The 23,009-nt window shown below is 48.9% G+C and overlaps 1 long non-coding RNA gene across 1 annotated transcript; it reads right to left on the minus strand.

Annotated features, from left to right (window-relative positions):
• Positions 1 to 12,265: 12,265 nt before the first annotated feature.
• On the minus strand, positions 12,266 to 22,600 carry LOC113948868. The gene is made up of 3 exons (XR_003528259.1): positions 22,511 to 22,600; positions 13,588 to 13,818; positions 12,266 to 12,772 (listed from the first exon to the last, which is right to left on the minus strand). It is a non-coding gene; the product is annotated as an uncharacterized LOC113948868 (long non-coding RNA).
• Positions 22,601 to 23,009: the final 409 nt, after the last annotated feature.

Consider the following 23,009-nt stretch of genomic DNA (forward strand, 5'->3'; position numbering starts at 1 on the left):
TCCCTTTCCCTTTCCCTTTCCCTTTCCCTTTCCCTTTCCCTTTCCCTCTCCCTCTCCCTCTCCCTTTCCCTTTCCCTTTCCCTGGTTAACCTTAAGTCTCTGGCCAAAAAGAAAGGAGCATTCTAATATAAAGCATAAAACCAAAAGGAAACAAAGTTGAGATCTATACTGCTGCTGCATAGAAAGCTTCATTAGCCCTGTTGGCACAGCAGTAATCAGAGAAAAAAATCAGCGGGAGTGATGTGAAGGGACTGACTGCCAGGGGAGGACGTATTTCTTTTGCTGTTTCTTGATGTCTTCAAGTCCAGCCGAATGCCCATCTGAAACTGCCTTAGTCAGACAAGTTACTGAATTCCGCAGTAACATGGTAAAATTTCCTTGGCTGCAGATGCAGGAGATCAGGCTGCCCAATCCATTCCTACTCATCCTGGGAATCTACAGGAAGGAAGTGCAAAGGAGGACCACAAGAACGTGATGTTATTTGTGCTCTTGGGTAGGACTTCATGCCAGTGCTGATCCATCTGGCTCCAGCAGTGTTCCCTGCGGAGCCGTGCCTGTGATGGGCGGTGAGAGGTCCCACAACGCCTGGGTGATGGGGCTAGCTGCTCTTCACCCCTGCCACATGTGGGCTGCCTGTCCCTGGGCCACTTGGGTTGTCCCTGGGCCACTTGGGTTGTCCCTGTGTCCCTGGGCCACTGGTGCTCCTGTGCCTGTACCACAATGACCTTAGTGCTCCATGTGATGGCAAAGATGAGGTCTTGGAGGGAAAAGACTCCACAGGCACAGGCATTTTGCCTAAGGAGGCTCCATGTCCAAGTGCAGGGCAAATGTGGGCCCTTCCTGGCTATTCTGCCTGGCTCTGGTGAAGAGCTGGCTCCCGAGCTCTCCCCACAGGGTTACTCAGCCCCTCAGTTGGGCAGACACTTGAGGGTAGACCTGCCTGGAAGAGTCCAGGTCTGCAGTGTGGTGAGGCTGACCATGTATCATTATTTCTTCTTTTTTTGATGTTTATCAGCTGTCCCCAGTCTCTAAGGTATGACACAGCCAGGTAGGCCTAATCTTGCTCAGGATCTGGGGTGTTTGCACCATCTTGCTCACAAGATCTCATTGCAGTCCCAGCTGCTGTAGCTCTGTTCCTTCTCAGGAGTGAGGGCCTGGAGCTGTGCTAGATACAACCAGATGGGGATGGAGAGATAGAGGTGTGGAAATATTTGCTTAGTGCCCAGGAGCAGCCTAAAAGGCAAACTAGCTGTTAACAATTATCAGAAAAATAATGCAGAGCAGATCACAGTTCTCCCACTGAAGAGATCCATGGTGGAAGTGCGCTGTGATTTCCATATGCAGCTTTGTCTGCCTCTCTCTAGAAAAAGAGTTGGAAGAGTTTCAGAGAAGAGCAACAAGGATGATCAAATGCAGAGTATTTTCCATGTGAGGAAAAGGTGAATAGTCTTTTTAGACTGGAAAAGAAATGACTGAAGACAATTATAGTATCAAGTTTGGCAAATAGATCTTGTCTGCAGTATGATTTCTCTTTGTCCCTTCAATATAAGAACCAGCAGCACTCCATAAATTAGCAGGTAATAATCACAAAACAAAAAAGAGTTCTTTTTTTGATGTCATTTGCTGTGTCAGACTGCTTCACACAGAGTATGGTGGGCCCTCAAAGTTCATGTGCATTCAAAAATAAATTAAACATTTTAATGGGAGAAAAATATCCACTCACATTGATGGAATGCTCTGCTTCTGCTTCTGGAGCTGTGAGCTGTGGGTGGCTGGCACTGGCAGAGTGTTCTGGGCATCACGGCAGGGTCTGTGCCTTCTATACCCCAGTGCAGATGGACCAGGCAGACTCCAGGAATCAATCACCAAATTGCACCACCTTCTGGAACAAGTTACCAGTGGAGAAACAGAAAACAGGGGGTTTGTAGCCATGCTGGAACTTCACAGTTGATTTTAAGCCTCTTAGACAATATAATACTGACTGCGGGTTCCTGCTCAGGGCTATCAAATGCAGCCTGTGCCAAGGTGCATGGAACCCCCTGTGCCATGCCTGCATGTGATGGAGTGCATCCCTGCACCAGCAGTGTGACTGACTCAGATCAGAAACCAGCTTCCCAGGATTTCCCACCAGCATCCTTTCAGATTGCCATCCAGCAGCAGAGATCTGTGCAGCCACGAGGTGACAGGCACCGGGAGACAGCATTTTCTTCAAACCACGGAGAGGAATTAGCGCAGGCTAGAAGCAGCCCCCCACTGCCCTCTGTCCAGGGTGGGACATGCTGCCTGCTGGGCTGTGGGGAAGGAGGGGGCTTGCCCTTCAGATATGGCTTTCCCAGGTCAGCTGGGCTTGTAAGCAGACACCGTGGCAAACAATTTGCATGTTCTTGCAGTGTAAATCCTAACCTGATTCTCTCAAAGCTCCTGCTGTTGTTACTGTGGTGCTAAGCAATGTCTGCATGGTGGAATGCAATGCTATACCTTAAATACTTAAAATTAATTGAGAGCAGTGGGGGTTTTGTGCTGTGGGACCACACCAAGACCACTGATTGTTTACAGTCCTGTAGGTTAGAGCAGCAAGGCAGCTGCATGGGTTGCCTGGGCAGGATGGGCAGAATGAGCAGGCCACTAAAGCAGCTCCTGGAGTCAGTTGCACGGTGCTGTTCCTGTTGTCACTTCAAGCAGTGCCTCTGCTTTGTCACACACTTCCTATTTTGCGGCACACTGCTCTCTGCAGTGCAATCACAAATCCTCCATCTTTTTATCAAGGTGATTCCTGATCACCATTATTTTTGCATACCTTCTACTACAAGAAAGAAGAGGCAAATACTGAGCTGCAGGGAGTGCTTAGCCAGCACAGTAACCAGCCAAATTCCATATTAGCAGCATGGTTTAAATGCCCAGCCTGGTTCTATGTGGTGACCAAGAACACAGTGAGTGGAAGGGGCCCCTGCTCTAGTTTGGTAATGCTCCCCTATTTCCTCTATTTCTGGAGTTCATTAGTACAATATCAAAATTACAGACCACAACACTTTCCATTTCTTTCCTTCATTCTGAATTAAAGACCTTCTACTGAAGACTCTCACTTCAAAAACCAGCCAGGCACTTTCTAATATCAAGCAAAATGCCTGAAGAACAAATTGCTCCTATCAGAAATAAAGCATTTTAGTTCTGCCACAAGCAGAGAGATCTGTGTTTATAAGTCCCTCCAAAGGCAACTCCATCTTTCCTGCTTTCCTCTCATTTTCTTTTGATGCACAAAGCCTGCACACTGCAGTGTTGTGATTGGATTCAGCTTTGGAGCAATGTAATTGTAAATATTCATTGGAATCCAAGCTAGTTTTCCCAAGTCTCTCTTAAAGGCTCTGCAGCTATACAAACAGCCATGGTTCTGCATTAGCCTCACAGCCTGGAGGCTGCCTATTCCTCCCCAGCCCCAAAGTCTGCTCCTTCAGAGGCTGCATGGAGAGAAATCAGCCTTGCCGACCATTTTAGTCAATGCTCTATTATTTTCTTTATTCCCTCTTTAATGCCTGTGTTGTAGAACTGACTCTCAGATCCAGGTGCCCGGTGGGGTTCCTTGCTGGTGTCTACACAAATAACAGCTCACCTTGGCTCGCAGTTCCCCTGGCTGTTGTGGCCATGTGTTTCTGTCCCTGTCTCTCTGCTGACAGTGATGAGATGTCTGTGAGTGGCTCTGTGTCCTGGTGTATGGTATATGGTACATGGTACAGGGTACACTGTGTAGGGTATTGTGCCTGTGACCATTCCACCCTCCTCTGAGGATGCTCCATGGCTGCTCTTGCACAGTGAGGCAAGGCCAAAGGCAGCAAACTCCTACAGCCTCCAGAGAGCTGAGTCCCGTACATTAAGCAGACCCTGCCCTAGTGGTGCCTGGGCCAAACCCTGCATAGCCAAGCTGTGAGCCCCAAACCGACCATGCTTCCCAGGTGGTCTCTGACTGCAGCCATGTCCTGCACAACTCATTTGCAGAGCAGCACATGTAAGAAACTGCACACAGCTATTCTGATGAGAAGGAAAATTGAATCCAAAAGTTCTGATAGCAAATCTATCCTCCCATCTCTGCCTCATCCACTCTTGTGTTCCCCACCACGGGTGGGACTGCACTGCTCCGGCCAAAGCCTGCGGCACAGCGGCACATGTCATGCAGATGGTGGTATCGGAGCCTTCATCACCCACTGACATCCTCCAGGCTCTGCTTGCTCCTTTCAGCATGTTCTGCCTCCTGGGGCACAGCACATGTTCTGCCTCCTGGGGAACCTGGCACCAGGCAGGTTGGCAGTAAAAGGGGCAACACTGAAGGTGATGTGGTGGGGCTCTGGGAAAGGCAGAGCTGTGTTTCAAGGTATGAACAGGGATAGATTTAGGAAATGAGCAAGGCTGGCATGAACCTCAAGAGGCTGATAGTCCATCTTCCAATTCTGAGACAGGGGAACCTACAAGTGCTGTGTATATTGTGTATCTGTCCTTAAAGCTCTCCTGTAATGCAAGATCCTCAGAGCCTGGCAGTCTGTCACCTGTTCTGTTCTCCTCCCCTTTAGAAAACTGTTCCTAACCCGGATCTGTTCTAATGCAGGCTCTGGCCATTAGTTCTTGTGTGTTCCTTCATGGACACGGAGAACAGATGGCTTTGTTCTTCCTTCCAGGAGTTTCTTAGATACAGCTGGTGTTGTGAATTTCCTCGGTCATGCAAAAATTAAAAATAAGAACAAAAACAACAAAACAGCCAGATCATAAATAACAAAAGAAACCCTGTCTAGTGGAACTCCCTACCACACAGAGCAACATCTATGAGCGCCCTGTGAGAGCAGATGAAGTAACAAGGCCTTTATAAAGATAACAGCTCCCAGAGTCACAACAGCCCATTGAGAGAAATGCCCTACTCCTGTAGATTCATATCATCTGGGGGCAGCCACCAAACTGTCCTCTTCATCTCCTTTCATACCCCAGAGGCATCAGCTCAAAGCCAGCTGCCTTCAGATGTGATGAAGGAGATATCCCTGGGGAAAATCCAGCCTCCAGCTGAAGGGAAGGAACGTGGTCAACCAGATGGTCATGAGGAGGGGCTGGATGGTGAGATGTGCCTGGTGGCAGGGGCAAAAGGAACCAGTCTCTGGGGTCCCTGTGGGAAGCCACCCTCTCTTCTCCAGATACAACACATTGCCTTTCTCCCACCTGTGGTGTGACACCATGACTCCTCAGTGTCTGCCAGGGGAGGGAGCGTGCCTGTGGACTTGTCTGCAGGACCTGACACACAGCCTGGAGCCCCATCAGGGTCCCTAGTGTGAGAACACACTGGTCCTTTTACTGCACAGTCCTGGTGCAGAGGAGTCTTCCTGGCATGAGCTGAAAGCACAATCCTTCCCTTCCAGCTCCATTTTCCAAAGCAGCCAGAGCAGTGTTCTTCGGCGCTCCTGCTTGGATGATTTATCCAGGTCACGGTGAGGACAGCTGGCTAACTGAGGTTAACAGCTTTCTCGGTTTCATTTCAAAAAGACATTAGCATGGGGGCTGTATTAAAGAACGATATGCCAAATCCTGATTCATTCACCAGGAAAGCTCATGATCAGGTGGGGGACTGAGATGACAGGCAGGGCTGTGCTGCCAGCCTTTCCGTAAAGGGCAGGACCATAACTCATGCTCCCAGTGTTAAATTACACCTGGCACTCCTTGCAGAGGACTCCTGGTGTGTGCTGCCTGCTGCAGGCACCCGGGACCACCAGCCTTGGGAGCCCTGAGCCCCCACACCAGGAGATTTATCAGCAACTGAGGCTGGCTCAGAAAAATATATTGGAGCCCTTCTGTCTGGAAGAAGGATGATGGGAAGGAAATATGACAGAGGTCTATAAAATCAGAAGTGTCACAGGAAGGTGACTAAGGAGTGACTGTTCACGGTCTCTTCCAATAAAACAGTGGAAATTGTCAGGGGACAGGTTCAAAACAAACCAAAGGAGTTGGCTTCTCATCCCATGCGTGGTCAAGCAGGGGAACTCGCTGCTACAGGACATTGCAGAAGTTGGATAAGATCTGAGTTACAAAATTAATTTGACAAGTTAGAGATGAAAATTCCTCAAGGGCTGTTAAACACAAAGACTGCTGCTTGGGCTCAGGAAGCCCTTTCACCACAGAAGGTGAGTGAGCGTCTTGTGATATCACAAATTTCTCCTGCTTTTCCCAGGGGAAAAGAGCTCCTTCCCAGGCAGGGGCATAAGCTGCTGCCAGACACAGAGCCAGGTGGAACACTGTTCTGCCACAGATATATAGTGTTATATTTTTCTGTAACAGGGCTTGATGCTCAGTACTTTAATTGGGAGTTTTGTAAGAGAAAGTTGAGAGCTGGGCTGTTTTATCTGCCACTTTCACACCAAAACCAGGAGTGAAACTCAGCTGAATTTGGTATCAATGGATGGGGAGATGGGAAGGGAAGGGAATAAGAAGAAACGGAGTGTGATTCCCACCCTCCCATGCTGGGCTTGCACAAATCAGCAGACGGTCACCCATATGCATGTGCAGAACGCCTCCATCCACACACACAGACAAAGGCACACGCGTCCTGCTCCCGCCTTCACCGTGGGCAGTCGGAGCGCGGGCTCACCGCGCACAGCTCAGCCCACGCGCTGGGCTGGCTCCTCACACACAGAACAATGGATGATGTGGGAGTAAATGGAACAACATCTCATTACCTTCCTTCAAATGCAATGAGTGTAATCAGTGCATTGTGTTCATATATGATGCAATATATGTATTATTCTATATTTATGAACATATTCATATGAATATATTAATCACCACCACATTAAATGAAACAAAATATTTCCCCTTTGACTAATAAAAGGGACTCCCCATCCTGATTTTAAATGCTGCGCAGTGAGCTGCTGCTCAGACAAACCAGTGTTGCTGAGTTCATCCTGCCATCCAGCACCACCTGGTGCTCCAATGTCAAAAGTACCTGGTTTATTCTACTAGAACCCTGAGCATATTTAACTATCAAGTTGTTAAAATAGACACACTTTTTTAATGTCTTATGAGGTGCTGAAGGGGACAACAAGGGGGTACAGGTTAAGCAAGTAATGCTGCAGTATGTGGCAGCAGCTGCCCAGGTTTTCAGGACCAGCTCTCCTCATCCCTGTTTGCCATGTGGATCCGAATGAGAGCTTGTGATCAGAATCCACTGAGGAATGCCGTGGAATGCTGGTGCCCAAGCAAACATCAGGCAGACAGCCAGATGGCTGCAGAGGCGGAAGCGACTGTACTCTCCCAAGCCAGGCTCACACACCAGAGGAACACACTGAGCAAAGAGTCTGACTCCTACAGCTTCTGAAATACAGGGGTAGGAGAGGGTGTCTGCAGCAGCACAGGGGCAAACAGACCCAGCATGGAGCAGACTGGCCCAGGCTGCCCAGCAGGCCTCCAGCAGGAAATGAGGGTGCTCCTACCCTGATGTCCATGAATAAACTGAGGGTTTTATCCACAGCAAAATAGCCGAACAGGTCTCAGCAAGCCTCATCTCCTGGCTCACAGCACGTCACTGTCACCACCAGCCAGGACAGTGCTGTCCTGCGGCAGTGTCTTTGCGGCCACCCTGTTCCCATCTCTCTGAGGTCAGCAGCAGGAGCAACACCCAGGACATCTGTGCGTGACAGCCATCACACCCCCACACCAACTGCGATCCCAGCACCCATTTACAGCCAGCAGAGCTGTGGCCATCTCCCTGCTGCCCTCAACCTTCCCCTCCTCACTGGGAGGTGACAGACTCTACTCTCGCATTTTCAGCCCTTTCTTATGCTACCATGTAAATGAGAGCAGCAGATTATCACTATTGCTGTGAATGCATCAGAGTTCCCTTCCCAGTCTGGGCTTCCAAGCTATACCAGGCTGGCATCTTCTCCTACCTGCTCCAAGCTCCCTCCCGCAGCTGGTGGCTGGCCCCCAGGTCCTGGCTGAGCTGCTCGTCCGGCTGCATTTCTGCTCCAGTTCTGCCTGCCTCTCCCTCTGCTTGGTCTGCAGTTGATAGATCCTCTGCTCTTGAGCATCCAGCTATTGACCCGCCCAGGGAAAGAAAGAAAAAATGGAAAAAAAAAATCAATTAATACTAAACGGCTTAACAAAACCCTGAACAGCACAGGCCTGATGCTGCTGGGGGTGGGGATTGGCGGGAGTAGACACCCCCCCACACATCAGCTGCAAAAATCTGATGTTCTGGGGACAGGAAGCCAATATGGTAGGTGTGATTTGACATGCTCACCTGCAGCAACCAGACATGTCCAACTAAGGGAAGGCAGAGACTCCACTGCACCAGGGCACCTGCCTCTGCTCATGGAGGGGTATCAGACTGCCTGGGTGAGGGAAGCAAAGAGCAGTTGAGCAAGACTAAAGTTATTCTAACCAGTAACTAAACACCCAGCTGCTGTTCCGGCTGCGTGCTGAGCTCTTCAGGCATTCCCCCTGCACTGTCCTTGGAGCAGAGGGGAAGGGGCTTGAGTACCCCACAGCCTGGCCATCCCCTCCTGTTCTGCCTGAACAGGAGCAGCTCTGAGGGCTCAGCATTTTCACTTCTTGGTGTCCCAGGTGTAAGGAGTTTACACAGGGTGGGAGTAGGGAAGGATCATGGATGTCAACTAAGGAGCACTAGCACAACAAGACTCGAATATCGACCCAGTGTGGCAACAGTCCTGCGGCGGAGCCACTCTCCCGATGACTTGGCAACAGATACCTCAGGGATGCTTGCTCACCTTCTTCAGATGGGTGAGAGGAGCCACAACCAGCTGGCTCTGCATGGCTCCTGTCCTGCTCAGAATGGGGAGGTAAGAGAAAATGCTGGCCAAGCAGCTCAGCAATTGGTCTGCTTGGTGGTTTAATTTAGCACAAGAACTCCTCTGCGCTGCTGGCTGCGGACTGTGCCATGCCCTGCCATAACCAAGGGTCCTGTGTGCAGCGACACTGTCACTGTAGCTGTGAACAGCAACTCACTTCTGCTGCCCAGGTGTGCCTGGAAGCAGCACTGTGTCCTGGGGAAAGGGGCCTCCAGAGCTTCCTGTGGACACTGCTTGGCCACCACCACCTCAGCTCCAGCTGGCAGCACTCCCTCCTTTGGGAGAGCCATGCTGCATGGGAGGAGGCTCTCCCAAGAGTGTCATCTCCCAGAGGCTTCTTCCTCGGAGCACGTGTCTGTCTGTCCTGCCAGCAGCGCCACTGTCCCTGGCCCCCCTGGGCCCAGCTGTGCCCCACACTGCTGCTGGGCACAGTGCTGCTGGCATCCACTAACACTGGCAGCAAGAGGGGCCTCATCGGTGTTCATTGACTCTTGTTAAACCTAGAGAGGATTTCGATATTAATTAGATGCTAACTGATTAGTAAAACATATTTACTGAAGACTGTCACCCAGCTGTCAACATTCAATAAATACATTAATAATCAATTTGCATGTAATTAACATGAAACGATGTTAATGTCTACATTAAAAATGCATTGTAGCACACAGAGGTGGTGTGTGGCCTGCGGGGCCGGCATGGCACTGGGAGGGCCACACCTTGGCACAGCCAGGTCCCGACTCCTGCAGATAGGGGCACAGAGGGTTTTGCTGGGCAGCTCACAGAGCAGGCATTGGGAGGTCCTGGGCAGAAGGGTGGGCACCCACCAGCAGCAGCAGTCTGGATAGATTCCAAAGCCATGGGCTCACAAAGCTTTGTCAACAGGGATAATGAGAGATAGATGAGAGATGTAGAGGAGCTGATGTCTCCTCACCATTCCCCTTCCCCCAGCTGCCAGGCAGGTGAGTGTGTTTGGGAGGCAGAGTGATTCTAGGATTTTCAATGCAATGAGGGTCCCTGCCAGTTCCCCAGCACCAGGAGTGCCTGTGACAACAAGGGATGTCACAAGGCTCCATGGAGCAGCATCTGCCTGTGGGTCCGAGCTCGCCAGGATGTGCATCCTGCCCAAAGCAGCACTGCCTGCCCGAGTTCCCCCTCCTTCCCCACATACCATTCAGACAAGCCCACCTTTCCTCTGTCCCCACACAGCCCCACGCAGTGATGTGCTTGCAGCAGGAAAGAAGGTGGCATGTTTAGGGTGAGCATCCCCCACCCCCAACCCTTCCTCTCATTTAAGTGGAATCAATTGTGCCATTTCTGCTTTGCTTTTCAAAAGCAATTACTTTCATGTCATTTTTACAGACATTCACGGAGAGCGAGAGAGTGAGGGCTTGATTATCCCCCCTCCCATCCCCATCCTGTGGCTTCCGCAGTGGCGGTGAAGTATTAAATTAAATGAGGTGTCTATGGAGCGGCGATGGTTTCAGGTCAGAGGCGCTATGGAAAGCTGTATGCTGCACTGCTCCTGTATATGTAAATGGATATATTAAAACCACTGATGTCAACTTGCAGCACTCATCTCCTCTGCTCTCGGGTGATCAAAGCTGATTGCAGAGGCAATTACTGCGAAGGAAAAGAAAATCACGGCCTCCTGCTCATCCCTGAGCTACCGGAGTTTAATTGCTTAGTGTAGCTGAAGCTGCCTCTCCATCTCCCTGGTGTGCACACACACATGTGGGAGCAACCCACGCCTAGAGACAGACAGGAATGGACATTTTTGGGGATGGGCAGTGAGAAGCACCCCAAGCAGGGGAAGACCACAACATGAAAAATAACGGTGCTTAAAAATGAATTAAACCACTACAGCAGGCAGGGCTGTATCTTAGCAAGCTGCTGGATCGATAGCACAGGGAGAAAACCAGGGCAGCATAAATAGATGCCTATGAGACAGGCTCTCCTGTTCTCTGCTCTCTGGTCCAGGATTCACAGTAAGTCTGCTTCAGTCTTTTACAGGCTGTAGCTAATCAGATTCCCAAATCCCGGTGACACAATCATGACCCCTGTTTTACAGCTGAAGTGACATGAAGGGAAGGTGTCAGTGCTGTCCTGAGGAGTCCCAACTCCTCACCCTGGTCTCAGCTTTGTGTTTCACATGGGATTCCATAGGTGCACTGTGAAGGCAAGGGACACTTTAAGGCAGGGGACACTGTAACACAAACATAGCACTTGACCAAGTCACAATGAGCCCCGTGTCACACACCTGCCTGGGCTGCCCAGCTGTACCACGGGGTCACTCAGTGCTGTGGGGTCTGACTTGTTCTGAAGCAGGGAGGGCTGAGCACGTGCTCTCTGCATGCACACCTGTACCTGGTCTGAAGCAGGGCTGAGCAAAGCCCTGTCACTAAGGTGTTACGAGGGAGCAGGAGGGTAATAAAGAAGATGGGGAGAGGAGGCAAACAAAAGGCCTGTCTTCCCACCTGAGGGCAGTCACAGTCAGCCCTACAGTACCACAGAGGTGTTGGCATCACACTCACACAAGGCAGCGGAGACCCTAAGGCTCTATTTTCTGCTATAACCCAATTCTCTCTGATGTCTGCTGCTCTCCTCCCACCCTTGGCTGGGCTGAGTGTTCCTGTGAAAGCCATCCTCACCTGACACCCAGGGAATGGGACAAACCCAGAGAAATCCAATGCTGCAGTGCATAGCCAGAACAGCCACCAGCAACAATTCCCTCAAAGGCAGAGGAACAGAAACATCTAATGGTGAGGACAGTTCTGCCATCCCACAGCTGTGTTTGGGAATGATGAGTCTGGCCCTCAACAGCAAGTGTTTACAAAATTATAAGTGCTGAGTTACTTGTTCTTCTGAATTTTTGATCCTTGAGGGTTTCACTTTTGTGCTTTTCTCCTGAAGCACTGGAAAGTGAAATATTGGGGTTTTTTTAAATTGCAACTGCAAAGCCTGGGACTCTGTTCTTCCTGCTTGATTCTACAGTGGGAGCTTCAAAAATCCACAGAAAATCAGGAAACCCAGAAGTAAGCCCTGTGATCTGCTCTTGCTGTGGGAGCACCAGAAGCCCTTGGCAGCACTGCCTGGTCCCTGGCCATGGATGGGCTCTGCCACATGCCCTCCCCTTCTGCCCTGTGAATCCAGATTTTCAGCCCAAGGATGCAATTCCTTTTTTATGAGCTGCCTGTCTCTTTTTGTTTAGCTGAGAGTGCTCGAAGCCCTTCCCCCACCTTCTTTTCCACTGCTGCTGCTGGTTTTATTCAATTCAACACTTGAGGGAACTGCAGATGAAATGTCTCTGAATCTAAATTGCCAGCGATAGATCTAACAGCCTTTTTCCCTCTCCCCTCCCCGAACTCCCCTCAGACAGAATGCTCCAGCACATTTTCTCTGCCATGCTTGGCTCCAGCTGCAGAATGGCAGCACCAGGATGGGAACATGGCAGTGGGAGCGTGGGGCACACAGCCCTCTCTTGTCCTGTGTGCCAGCATGTGAAGGGAGAGGAGGTTGTCCAGTCCGAGCATCAGCCTGAGGAGATGGGAAATGTGCTCTTCTTTTGGGTGGGAATCAAGAGAGAACATCCTTGCTATTGGTAGTGCCTGCATGCCCAAGCACTGCCAGGCTTAGTATGGGGCATGTGATGCCAGGTGGGCAAATGGCACAAGAAAGGCTAGGAGGGGCTAAACTTCTTTCCATAGGGAAAACCCTTGACCTTAGAGCATAGAAAAGTGGTCAAAAGGAAAAATAGCAAGCCAAAGAGGAAGAATGAGCTAAAGCTGGGAGACACAGAGGAATTAAGAGGAATTAAGAACCTGAAGGAATCCATACCTGGGAAAGAGGCTCTTGAGCAGTCCTGCCAAGCAGCTTCCTCCACAGAGCTGGGACTCATGGCATTATCTTCATGCTGGGGAAATTAAATGCTTTTTGCCCTTTGACTGCAGAGAAAAATAAGAAAATATTGGCAGAATATTACTGAAACAATAAATATTTTTTGCTGAGTGTAGAGAGAGAAAGTGAAGCGTTAACTGTATGAGGGATGAAATACTTGACTGGACAACAGCTTAAAAATGTCAACTTTGCAACTTCAGTATTATTTTAAGGAAAAGACCAGTTGGTGTGTTTATTCCACAACTGTAAATGATGTCCACTCAGATAATAAAAACCAAAACTGACCTCTGTCCCACTCTCCCAGTCCTTCAGTCCCATTCACTCCTCATATACAGATGGTCAGTATGGAAGCTTCCCTCTCAACAGAAGCACATTTGAGAACAAAACAAATAGATGGGGAATAAAAATAAACATACCAAGAGGCGTCATGCTGACTGCATTATAGATTTTCATATTTAATTAAAAGAAAATCTGCCTTTGACTGTCTGTCAGGAGAACAGAGCCCTGCTGTTGAACCTGGGGCCTGTCCAGGGTCTGGAATAGTGCAGGTTTCCACAGAAATCTGGCTCATTATCTGCAATGAGAGCTCCCCCTTCACAGGAGGTTTGCTGCAGCAGGGCTGCCATGGATCCAGGCGTTTTTACACCCGTCACGAGGAATAATCAGACAGCCCTTGGTATGAAGTGCTGGAAAGGGAACTGCTGGGTGTTAGAAGGAGCGGAAAAGGGATCATAAGGCAACATCTGAACACCACCAAGACACAGTCCCTCTGGCAGAGCTCTGGGTTGCCTTCTCAATGGAAAAGTCAGGGTTTTCTGATGAAACAAGAAAACTACAACTACACAGCTCAGAAAACATATACCTTCCCTGCCTGACATCCCCATGTCCCGACTTGCTGTGTGAAGGGTGCAGACATGTTCCTCCCACCACTCATCTCTTCTCACTGCAGCATCCTCATCTCCCACTGGCCTATCAGGTGATGACACATGAAACACAGGTCACTGGGCACACTCTGAAGTGACAGGCACAGGGTCTGGTTTTCAGGAGCAATGGATCTGTGCAGCTCCCATGAGCACCACAGGGATGCTGGATGCTGAGGAAGGGAAAGCAGAAGCTGTAAAACAGCTACACTCATCATTGACACACACATGCACTCTCATGTAAGTGAGGGGAAGCCTAGAAAAAGAAGATGAAAGCTGGGCTGAATACACAGAGGAGCACAGACAAACACAAGTAAGCGAAGACCTTAAAAATACACGAGCTTATTCTGAGGTCCTGGTGACTACACTGATGTTATTGCCAAGCTGCAAAATGGAATGATTTCTGCTGGAAGATCACTGACACAGAAATCACCCCAGTTGTTCAATGTCTGCATGAAAAGCAGGACCAAAAAGGGCCTCCACATACCAGCTGGTTTTCATCTCTTCACCAGTGCTATGAGACAGTCCCGGTGCACCTCCACTGCAGCAGCTGTGAGCACCCGCCTGCTTCACTCACTGACCATGGCTACAGGCAAGTGTGGTGATACTGAATTATAACCAGGAACTTCACTGGAAAACCTTCAAGGAAATTCTTATCAATCTATCTCAAGATTTCCTGAGGACACAAATTCCCCAGCTCTTGTCCAAGGAAAAATCTGAGATGCAAATATAAGGATTTGATACACATGGATGTATCACCCTGCTGTTCGCTGTAAAGTTAGTCTGATATGTCCACTGGAGACCAAGAACATGCAGAAAAAACCCACAAGTGAAGTCTGTGGCTTTTGGAGCTGGTGCCAATGCATCCGTGGTTGCTCTACGGACAGCTGAGGCACATCTGTCAATACTTGAGGGTCCCTTCTATACTGAAGAAATACACAGCACCTATAAACACTGTAAGAAAATAACCTGTTCTGTGAACACATTACAGCCATGATGCAGAGCCCCACTTCATCCACTTCCATGGCTGAGGCTTTAGCAAGGAAACAAACCTGAGCTCCAACCTCCTGACCAGGCTCTGTGAGCTGTCTCCCCCAGATCACCCACTGCACCCCAGACAGCCCTGATTCTGCAGCTCATGAGGGTGACCTCTCATGAAAACAGCTGTTCTGAGGGGACAGGTATTCCCAGCACACACTGTCACTCACTGAACACCCCTCTGAACCCCTGCTCCTGCACTAGAGAGAGATCACTTGTCTCGGAGCAAGACTTGCTGCTGAGAGAATGTGGCTCGAGCTAAAGGAAACAGATGGGCCCTGCAGACTGTGAGAGCAGGCACAGGCAAAGGGCTCCAGGGCAGCACAGCGCAGCAGAGAGGAGACACTGATCTTACTGGGGCTAAAACCTGCTCTGACAAACAGCAAGGCTGAGCTGACTGCTGGGACAGGAGCCCAGTGTGGGCAGGTCCCACTGCAGTGGCAGCACCATGGGCAGGCTGAGGGCTGGCAGTGGAGCCCGTACCCTGTGCCACAGTCGACCTCTTGGCATCCACAGGCTCCGAAGAGCTCCCAAGGGCAGTGAGGCTCTCCCAGAACCTCGTCAGCCATTGCTGACAGGAGGTTTTGAGGCAAGGTGAGAAAATATCACACAGATAAAAGGAAAAGATAGGAGGAAAACCTTAACCTCACTTTGCAATCATACTAGCTTTGTCAAAATAAAAGTCAGAGCTAAATCCTGCTGCCACACACCTTCCTGCTCCAGAAACCGCTCAGGCACAGACATCTTCCATTGCAGGCACAAGGGAGAGACTCCAGCATTATGTCTGCACAGCAGTACCAACAGCAAATGCTGCAGCAGTAATGGGAGGTTGTTGTGATGTAAAGCAGCAAGGTCACACGGTGTGTCCAGGAGCCCTCGGAAAGGCAGAGGCTCTCCAGATATTGCAGAGGGAAGCTCAGAATTGGTCTTGGTTCATTAGGCTTTGCCTGAGGGGTTTTCTTCCACTATTAACTACAAACAAGGTTCAGGTTTCGTGCGTGCAATGCAAAAAGGTGAAGGGGAAGGTTTACCAAGAGCCATTTGTAAATATGCTAAGGCAATTCAGATCTGTTTTTAAAACCCATCAGATATCCTGTGTACTAAGTCACCTTAAACAAGAACATTGAAAAAGATCTGTCAATACAGCAGCATCTTTTTCTGCATAGAAATTTTACATCAGCGCTGGCAAAGAGTCTGTGCATAAATTACAGGTCGCAGAACACACAGTGCAATTTCCTTCCCTCCAGGCACCGACACTGTGTTCCCCTGCAGCCCGCCTGTTCCTCCCAGCTTTATGACCCCGGTGAGATGAGCTCTCGCTGTTTTTTTCCTTGTTACATTCTGATATTTCAAAGCATGGCCTGCTTCTCACTCCCATCTCCCTGCTCCACATTATTAATGAATTGGAAAGCAGACATCATTAGTTTTTGGAGACCATTTCTTTTAAAATTTACAGAACCCTTCATCTGAATCCCCAGAGCCAGTCTGCTGTTCTCATCTTGGAATCTTATTAGCATCATATCTCCTGGATCCTGCCATGCAAACTGCATTGCTATGCACTTTCCAGCACTTGACCCTTTTGCGGACGGAATTAATTTTCTCTTTGAAGCAGGAGCAGCATGCTGTTGTGCTTGTTAAAGGAAGAAAACTCACAGTGGAACAGAGGAAACAAGCAGAGGATATTCTCAGTTAAATATAGGCCACTATAAGGTTTTATATAGGTGGGCTGAGAAAGGGAAAGATTGGCCAAAAGAAATAGTAGATTGATGACGCTTTATTAGCAGAAACATCTCCCAAAATAGCACACAAATAAACTGATGGACAATACTCACTGGGAATTTCTGGGTTTATAGCATCTCCTGTTCAGCAGCATTGCCTTCTCTGTAACCCTCTGCATCCTCCACCTGCTTCTGTATCCAAAATACACCCAGACTTTTGGTTGTGGAATTAATGTGACAAATATGAAGAAACAGAATTTGATCCCTGCTCGGGCCAATTGAAAGGTGTCCAAGCTCTATCTGAAGTGCATAAGTTAAAGCCCAGGTACACAGAGATGATTCTCTAAAAGAGAGTAATATCTAGCATCCCAAGGACATCAGTGTCATTGCCATGATCCCCCTCAAAAGGCAAAACACATTCCTAACACATGAAGTAAACTAGAAGATGTAAAGTGTTTGTTGCTCAGTTTGGGCTATTTCTAGTTCCACAGGACTCCAGGAACTGAAAAACTTCCCTCATCTGCATTGTTTTAATAGTATTGGTCCTGCTGTCTGGTTTTAGCAGCAATCTTTACTATAACTGCTGTAGAGGAAACTCCTTAGATGAAGGCTTCATCCTTTCCAAAATCTCATCAGGAGTAAGTTAATAAAGAACTGCAGAAGTTTATTTTTAAGTAACTTCTTGCAAAAAATACAAGACCAAAGAGCCCAGAATAGCAGAGCAAGGCTTACACCTTCACTATCAGCAAAGTGACCAGGCTGCACTCGGGAATTGGAATGGGTCCTGGATGGCTCACACAACCAGAGGTGGAATGGGTCACCAGTTTAAATCGAGAGCTGACTGGATTGCTCTTTTCTCATGGCTGGGCAGTGGTCCAAGTGAAAGAACCAGAGAGGGATCCAGCTCATCTCAATCCCCCAGTGAGCCACAACCCTGGAGTCCTACTCAAGTCTAAAGGAAGAGGAAAGGCTTTTGAGCCTGGTGGGACTGGAAGCAACTCATTCCTCTCTGCACACACCTGACCTGTCCACCAAAACCAGCCCAGAAGTCAGCCCTAGAGATGTTCTTTGCTATGAAGGTTAGTTCTACCTCATTTAGCTCACAAACAGCCAAATCTTGACAGTGCCATCCAGGCACTTCTTCCAGCTCTCCAGAGGCCATGTCAGAGTCATATTCAGCACCTCAGTCACCTCTTTCTCCCCTTTCTATCTTGTCACAGCCTGTAACATTGGTCTGCCTGGGAAAGCAAAGATCCCAGACACAGGTTCCTCAGGCAGTGATAGGATGGTGCCTCATGGTGTGCAGAAACCCTGGATGTATTTTCCAGGCTATTGTGCTGGTAACACTGGGTGAGTGAGTATCATGTCTATCACCTTATCCTTTACAATGTCCTCCAAAGAGTGAGAGAACTGGAGAACTGTGACTCACTGTTTTCTCCTCATTTACTCCTCACCTTCGGAAAACGTGGGGGACATTGGTGCAGAATTTCTCAGGCAAACGGTGTTACAGCGGCAGCACAAGTGCCAGAGACAGACTGGCAAGAGCTTATGAATAGCACGATGGATGATCTATAGCCAAAGCCATGGGCAAGCACTAGCCATTAGTCTGGGCGCTGGTAATGCACTCCCCGAGTCCATTACTCACCAATCCATCAGGCAGCCTGCTACAGACGGAGAGATTCCAGCACTTCTAAATCTGTAACGCGATGGCTGGCAGCCTGCACTACATGCCCTAGGTTACAAGGGCACAGAGGAAGACAATTCATTTTGTGTCATAGCCAGTATTTCTTCTTCTCCTTTGCTGTGTGTACTTAAGAAATGGACCTTCTATTATCTGCAGATTGATAGCCAGGAGAATGCTCTGGTGTCTCCGATCACATTTACTACTGAGGAAGCTTTCAAAGGATGCCAAACCTCGCAGTTCTCATTAGCTGGACGAAGTATGGAAACATGCAAAAGTACAGATGGAATTTCTTAATTTATGAACAATGCCTACAGTTATTTTAGAAAAACACTACAATTATGAGACACTTGTAACACTGGGTATGACAGAATCAATGTTGCCAGAATAATCTGGGCCCTTCTGTGTAAGCATATGCTATGGGCTCCAATGCACATCTCACACTATCCTGGACTCATCCACATGGAGAATAATGTGCACAGAAGAGGCATCAGTCAGTGCTTCCTGGTCTCTGCCACAGCTCAGTGTATGGCTCCAGCTCCACCTTGCATTTAGTGCCCACTTTTCAAACCTCTCACAGAACTTTTTTATTAAGCTGCTTGTGGAATTCCTGACATTCATCACTCTCAATTCTCCAGGAGCATTCCCTAATCTCAGCACCCCTGTGAGGAAAAAGTTTTATCATCTGCACTTTACAAATGCCAAATAGAGGCAGAGAGAGACCCAAGCACCAGATTTGTCCTCTAATTTCAGGTTCTTGATTCAAGGTGTCTAGTTCTGATTTGTGAAGCACTTAACAACTTTATAGAGTTTCATATGTTTCAAGCAAAAGCATGAGCGCTCAGCAATTCTGCAAAGAAACACCTTCGTGTTCCAGGATGAAAAAGTGGAAGACAAGGACAATTAGAGCTGTCTCTGCAAGGGTCCTGGCTCATCCACTGCCTCCAGTAACATAACAAACACAGCAACCCAACAGCTGTATCTGTCACTAAAGGCAGCTCCCAAGCCACTACCTGCCATCCATCCAGCACTTCCAGGTTCCACAACAGCAGGGTGAGGAATCCCTCACACAGCAACCACCTGTGCCACGTGCTGATCTGTTCCCTGTGCAGGATCTGTGCACACAGTAAGTCACCAAAGAACAGGCACTTGCACCTGGGGCTGGGCTGAATTGCACCAGCATACCAGGGTCTGCAGGTTGGGAATGTGGGTCAAGAGGTGCCAAGCAACCAAAAAGAGAGTCTTTCCATGCAAAATGTCAATACTACCTTTATGTGACAATATGAGTCAATATTTTCGTGGAAATTAAACACGAGAACTTCACACATTAAAATTTAAATAGCAAATCAACTTTGAATCCACAGTTCTAGCACACATTTAACTTTCCCTTGCCACAGCCAAAATCTGTAATGATGAACACACCAAAACCTCCCTGTTCTCTTCCCTGACCCTGTTTTTCCCCATCTGCAGCTGCCTTGACGCCTGTTTTAACCAAGCTTTGTATCCAGGACTCTGAGCAGAAATAGGAAATGCTGCTCATGTCCAACATGGGTGGATTCATGTTGTGGTAAGCACAAGAAATTTCTCACTTCATGGCTTCTGAACACCCAGATTTGCAATTCGAAAACCACTGATATATTTTGGTTTGTTTTCCTTTTCTGAAGCCAGTCTGGCCATAAGAGAAAAGGGGCAGCCTGAAGAGTGAGGCATGGCCAATGCAACCCACAGGAGTTCGCACTCCCTGCCCTGGCCAGAATGAGGATTAGGAAGCAAGGAAATGGAAAAACGAATAAAAAATGGAAAAACAATGCAAGGAAAAGCATATGAGCCTGAAATCAAAGCTTTGTCATGACAAGGAACATCACCATCCCACGGAAGGAGGAAGGGACAAAGGGACGCACAGCGATGAAATAGGAGCAGTAGGAATTCATTTGCCTTGGAGGCATCCCCATGCATGAACTCACACAGGCACAGAGCAAACCCAGCTCCTGCTATTCCTTCAGGGAACCCTCACCCTCAGGCTAATCCTAAAACAAGCATTAACCTACTTATTGCGCCCTGGGGCAGTTTGCAGGGTGAGGAAACTGCCTGTTTGGGAGGAAGGGGAGCAGATCTCAGCATCTTAGTACAATAACCTGAGAGTGACAGCAGGAACCTCTTGTCATTTTGGCAGAGCTGTGTTAAGGCAGGACACCCTCCAGTCCTTGTTTTGAGCCATCTCCTCACGTGATTAGACATGTGTAACAAGTGTAACTTTATTAGAACAGATGTGTCACTGTTTTAGGAGCCCTTTGCTGGGGCAGCTTGGGAAACTTCAGCTTCTTTGTTCTGCCACTAAAGCTCTGCCTGCACAATGAGGGTCCATGCTGAGTCACATGTGCCAGGTCTATTCTGTCTCATGGGATGGGGGAGGGATAAGGGACAACGTGATGATCCCCCTGCTCACAAGGCACCCCCAAATCTCAACTGCTCTCGAATAGCCAAATACCACCTGCCAAAATGGGGGAGTGCCAAGAGCTCCTTTCATCTGGGGCCAGGCTCACCAGGTTTGGCTGGTTGAGCAGTGTTGGTCCCTTCAGCAGATGTATCCTGCATCACCTGTTTCCCCTGGCTCACCACCAAACCCCAAAAACCTGCTGTTGGCCTGACTGTAAGCCCGGCTCTTCGGGAGCCAACACCAGCATTTACATTTGGAGGTATGACCACAGCAGCAGGAGATACTGCTGCAGTTTTTAGCACAGGTCACCACAGTGCCACCTTTGAGACATTGAGGTGTAGGTGCTGGAGCAGAAAGTCCCAGTCCTGTGTGTGGAGACAAGGGCAAAAGCAAAGACAAAGAAAATACAATCACTGAGCTGGCAAAGTGAGCAGGCACCACTGGGATGTGCAAAACGTGAGAAAGGATGGCAGACAGTGTCTGGGGGAGCAGAAACCACAGGCACTGTGTGAGCAGGCAAACAGGTGGGCCAGGGGGAGAAGAAGGGAGGCACCAGCTGGCTGCAAACACTGAGTGACCACGGTGACAGTACTGCTGGCCTTTGCTGGAGGGCTTTCACCTCTCCTGTGACAGCTTCAGCCAGTGATGTCCCTGTACTTTACACCTCGGAATGTACACTTAGGAAAGGAACACATGGCTGGTTCTAAGGAAGACAAACCCCTAACCTCTCCAGCTAAGAGCCTAATCCTGCAAAATCTGCTCCTTCAGTTACTGAAGCAAAGTCTAAGTGGCTGAATCTCACTGTGCCAAGATATTTAACCATTTCATTGCCAATCAGAGCTATCTCTGCAAACATAGATCAGCTCCAGTGACCACTGTGGAGAGTACCAGAGCCATAAACAGGCCAGTCTGATGCTTGGGACCTTAGCATCAGGCTGAACATTGAGAAGCATCCTGATTTCCATCTGGGAATTCAGCAGCTTGTCCTGTTTAGCTGAAGATGCCATCCACACAGCAACCCTTCATTCCCTGAGTCTGCAGCACACGGACAATATCTGCTTGTAGCATCTTTGACACTTTTGAGTCATGCTGTACAGAATTGTGCTGTACTGCCTCATCTCACTGAATCTTTGGCTCCACTGATCCCAGGACCAGTGGTCTGGTTACCATCCTGCCACCTTAATTTTATCTACACCAGAGAACATAAGAGCTGCACATTTTACAGTCTGACTGTTTTCACTGTATATGTTTTCTCTGTTCTGCAAGTGATCGGCTTGGTTCTTTTTAGAGCCTGCAGTCAGCTTTAATCTACTTAGCCAGGATTAATGAGAGATTTGTTAAAGATTTAAAGATTTTATACACTTTGCTTACAACTATTGTTATCTACAACCATCAGGCAAAAAGCCCCATGCAGACAAGCTGTTCCTGATGCCAGGCACAGTCAGGTGTGCCAAGGCTGGTAATGTGATGCTGGTGGCTGATGCCTATTGCTGGAAGACCAGTGCCTCCATGGACCTGGTCAGACAGCAGTCCTCAGACTCTGCCTGCACCTTGCCCTCTTTCTGCAAAACTAAGCAAGGATGGGACAGAGCTGCCAGCTCAAAACGTGGGTCACTGAGTTGGCATCAGCAGCTCACACTGTCACAGAGTTCAGCACTGATAGGAATGGAAAACTGAGACCATCCATCCAGCTGAGGCTGGCATTGCCTGACGGTGCACTTGTTACCCAGGAGAGGTGAGGAGGGAACTGGAGGTCCTGGAGGTTATCTGTAACTGTACCCCACTACTCAAACCAGCAGTGGTACAGGAGGAATGGAAGGAGGCAGTAGTTGTTTAAAAGAGGGACTCTATGTGGCAACTCTTCGTGGTGGAAATGATAACAACTGGTAATGCCAGTAGGCACGTGGCTGAACTATGCTCTGCTGGGGGGGGCCCAGGCACAGAGGAGTCCCAGCTCACAGGTCCCTGGATCAGTGTTGCAGATGACTTACCTCATCAAGAGACAGAGTAAGTCCTGCCCGCAAAGGCCCCAGGAAGTCCCAAGGACAGAGCTGCAGGGAATTCTTCCAATGCCACTGGTGAGGAACCACAGGAGAACACTGAAAGAGAGCAACAGGGGTCTGTCAGGCATGCTCTGTTCAGCTGACAAAAGGCATCACCTCAATAGAAACCCAGACCATGAATGAGCAGGTCTGTGTGAGGGATTCCTGATGCACTGTCCCTTGTTTTGACCTACAGAGACCAGACTATCTTGTCTGGCAGATATGGAGGTTTCAGTGAATGTTCTGGATGAGCTTTCCTTCTCCCACCCCAAAGAAGCTCTTTCGTCCCTAAATACAAAGCTCAGAACATTTGCCAGTCCTCACTGCAGTATCAAAACCATGAGAGAACCTTCAGGTGTTTTGGTGGTTTGATAAAAATATCAGAAAATGGCGAAGAGTGCAAGGAGGGGGACCAGGACCAGCACACCACACAGCCCAGAGCACAAGG

The sequence above is a fragment of the Corapipo altera genome, unplaced genomic scaffold (assembly GCF_003945725.1).
Source record: "Corapipo altera isolate COAL_440 unplaced genomic scaffold, ASM394572v1 62, whole genome shotgun sequence".
NCBI classification, from domain to species: Eukaryota; Metazoa; Chordata; class Aves; order Passeriformes; family Pipridae; genus Corapipo; species Corapipo altera.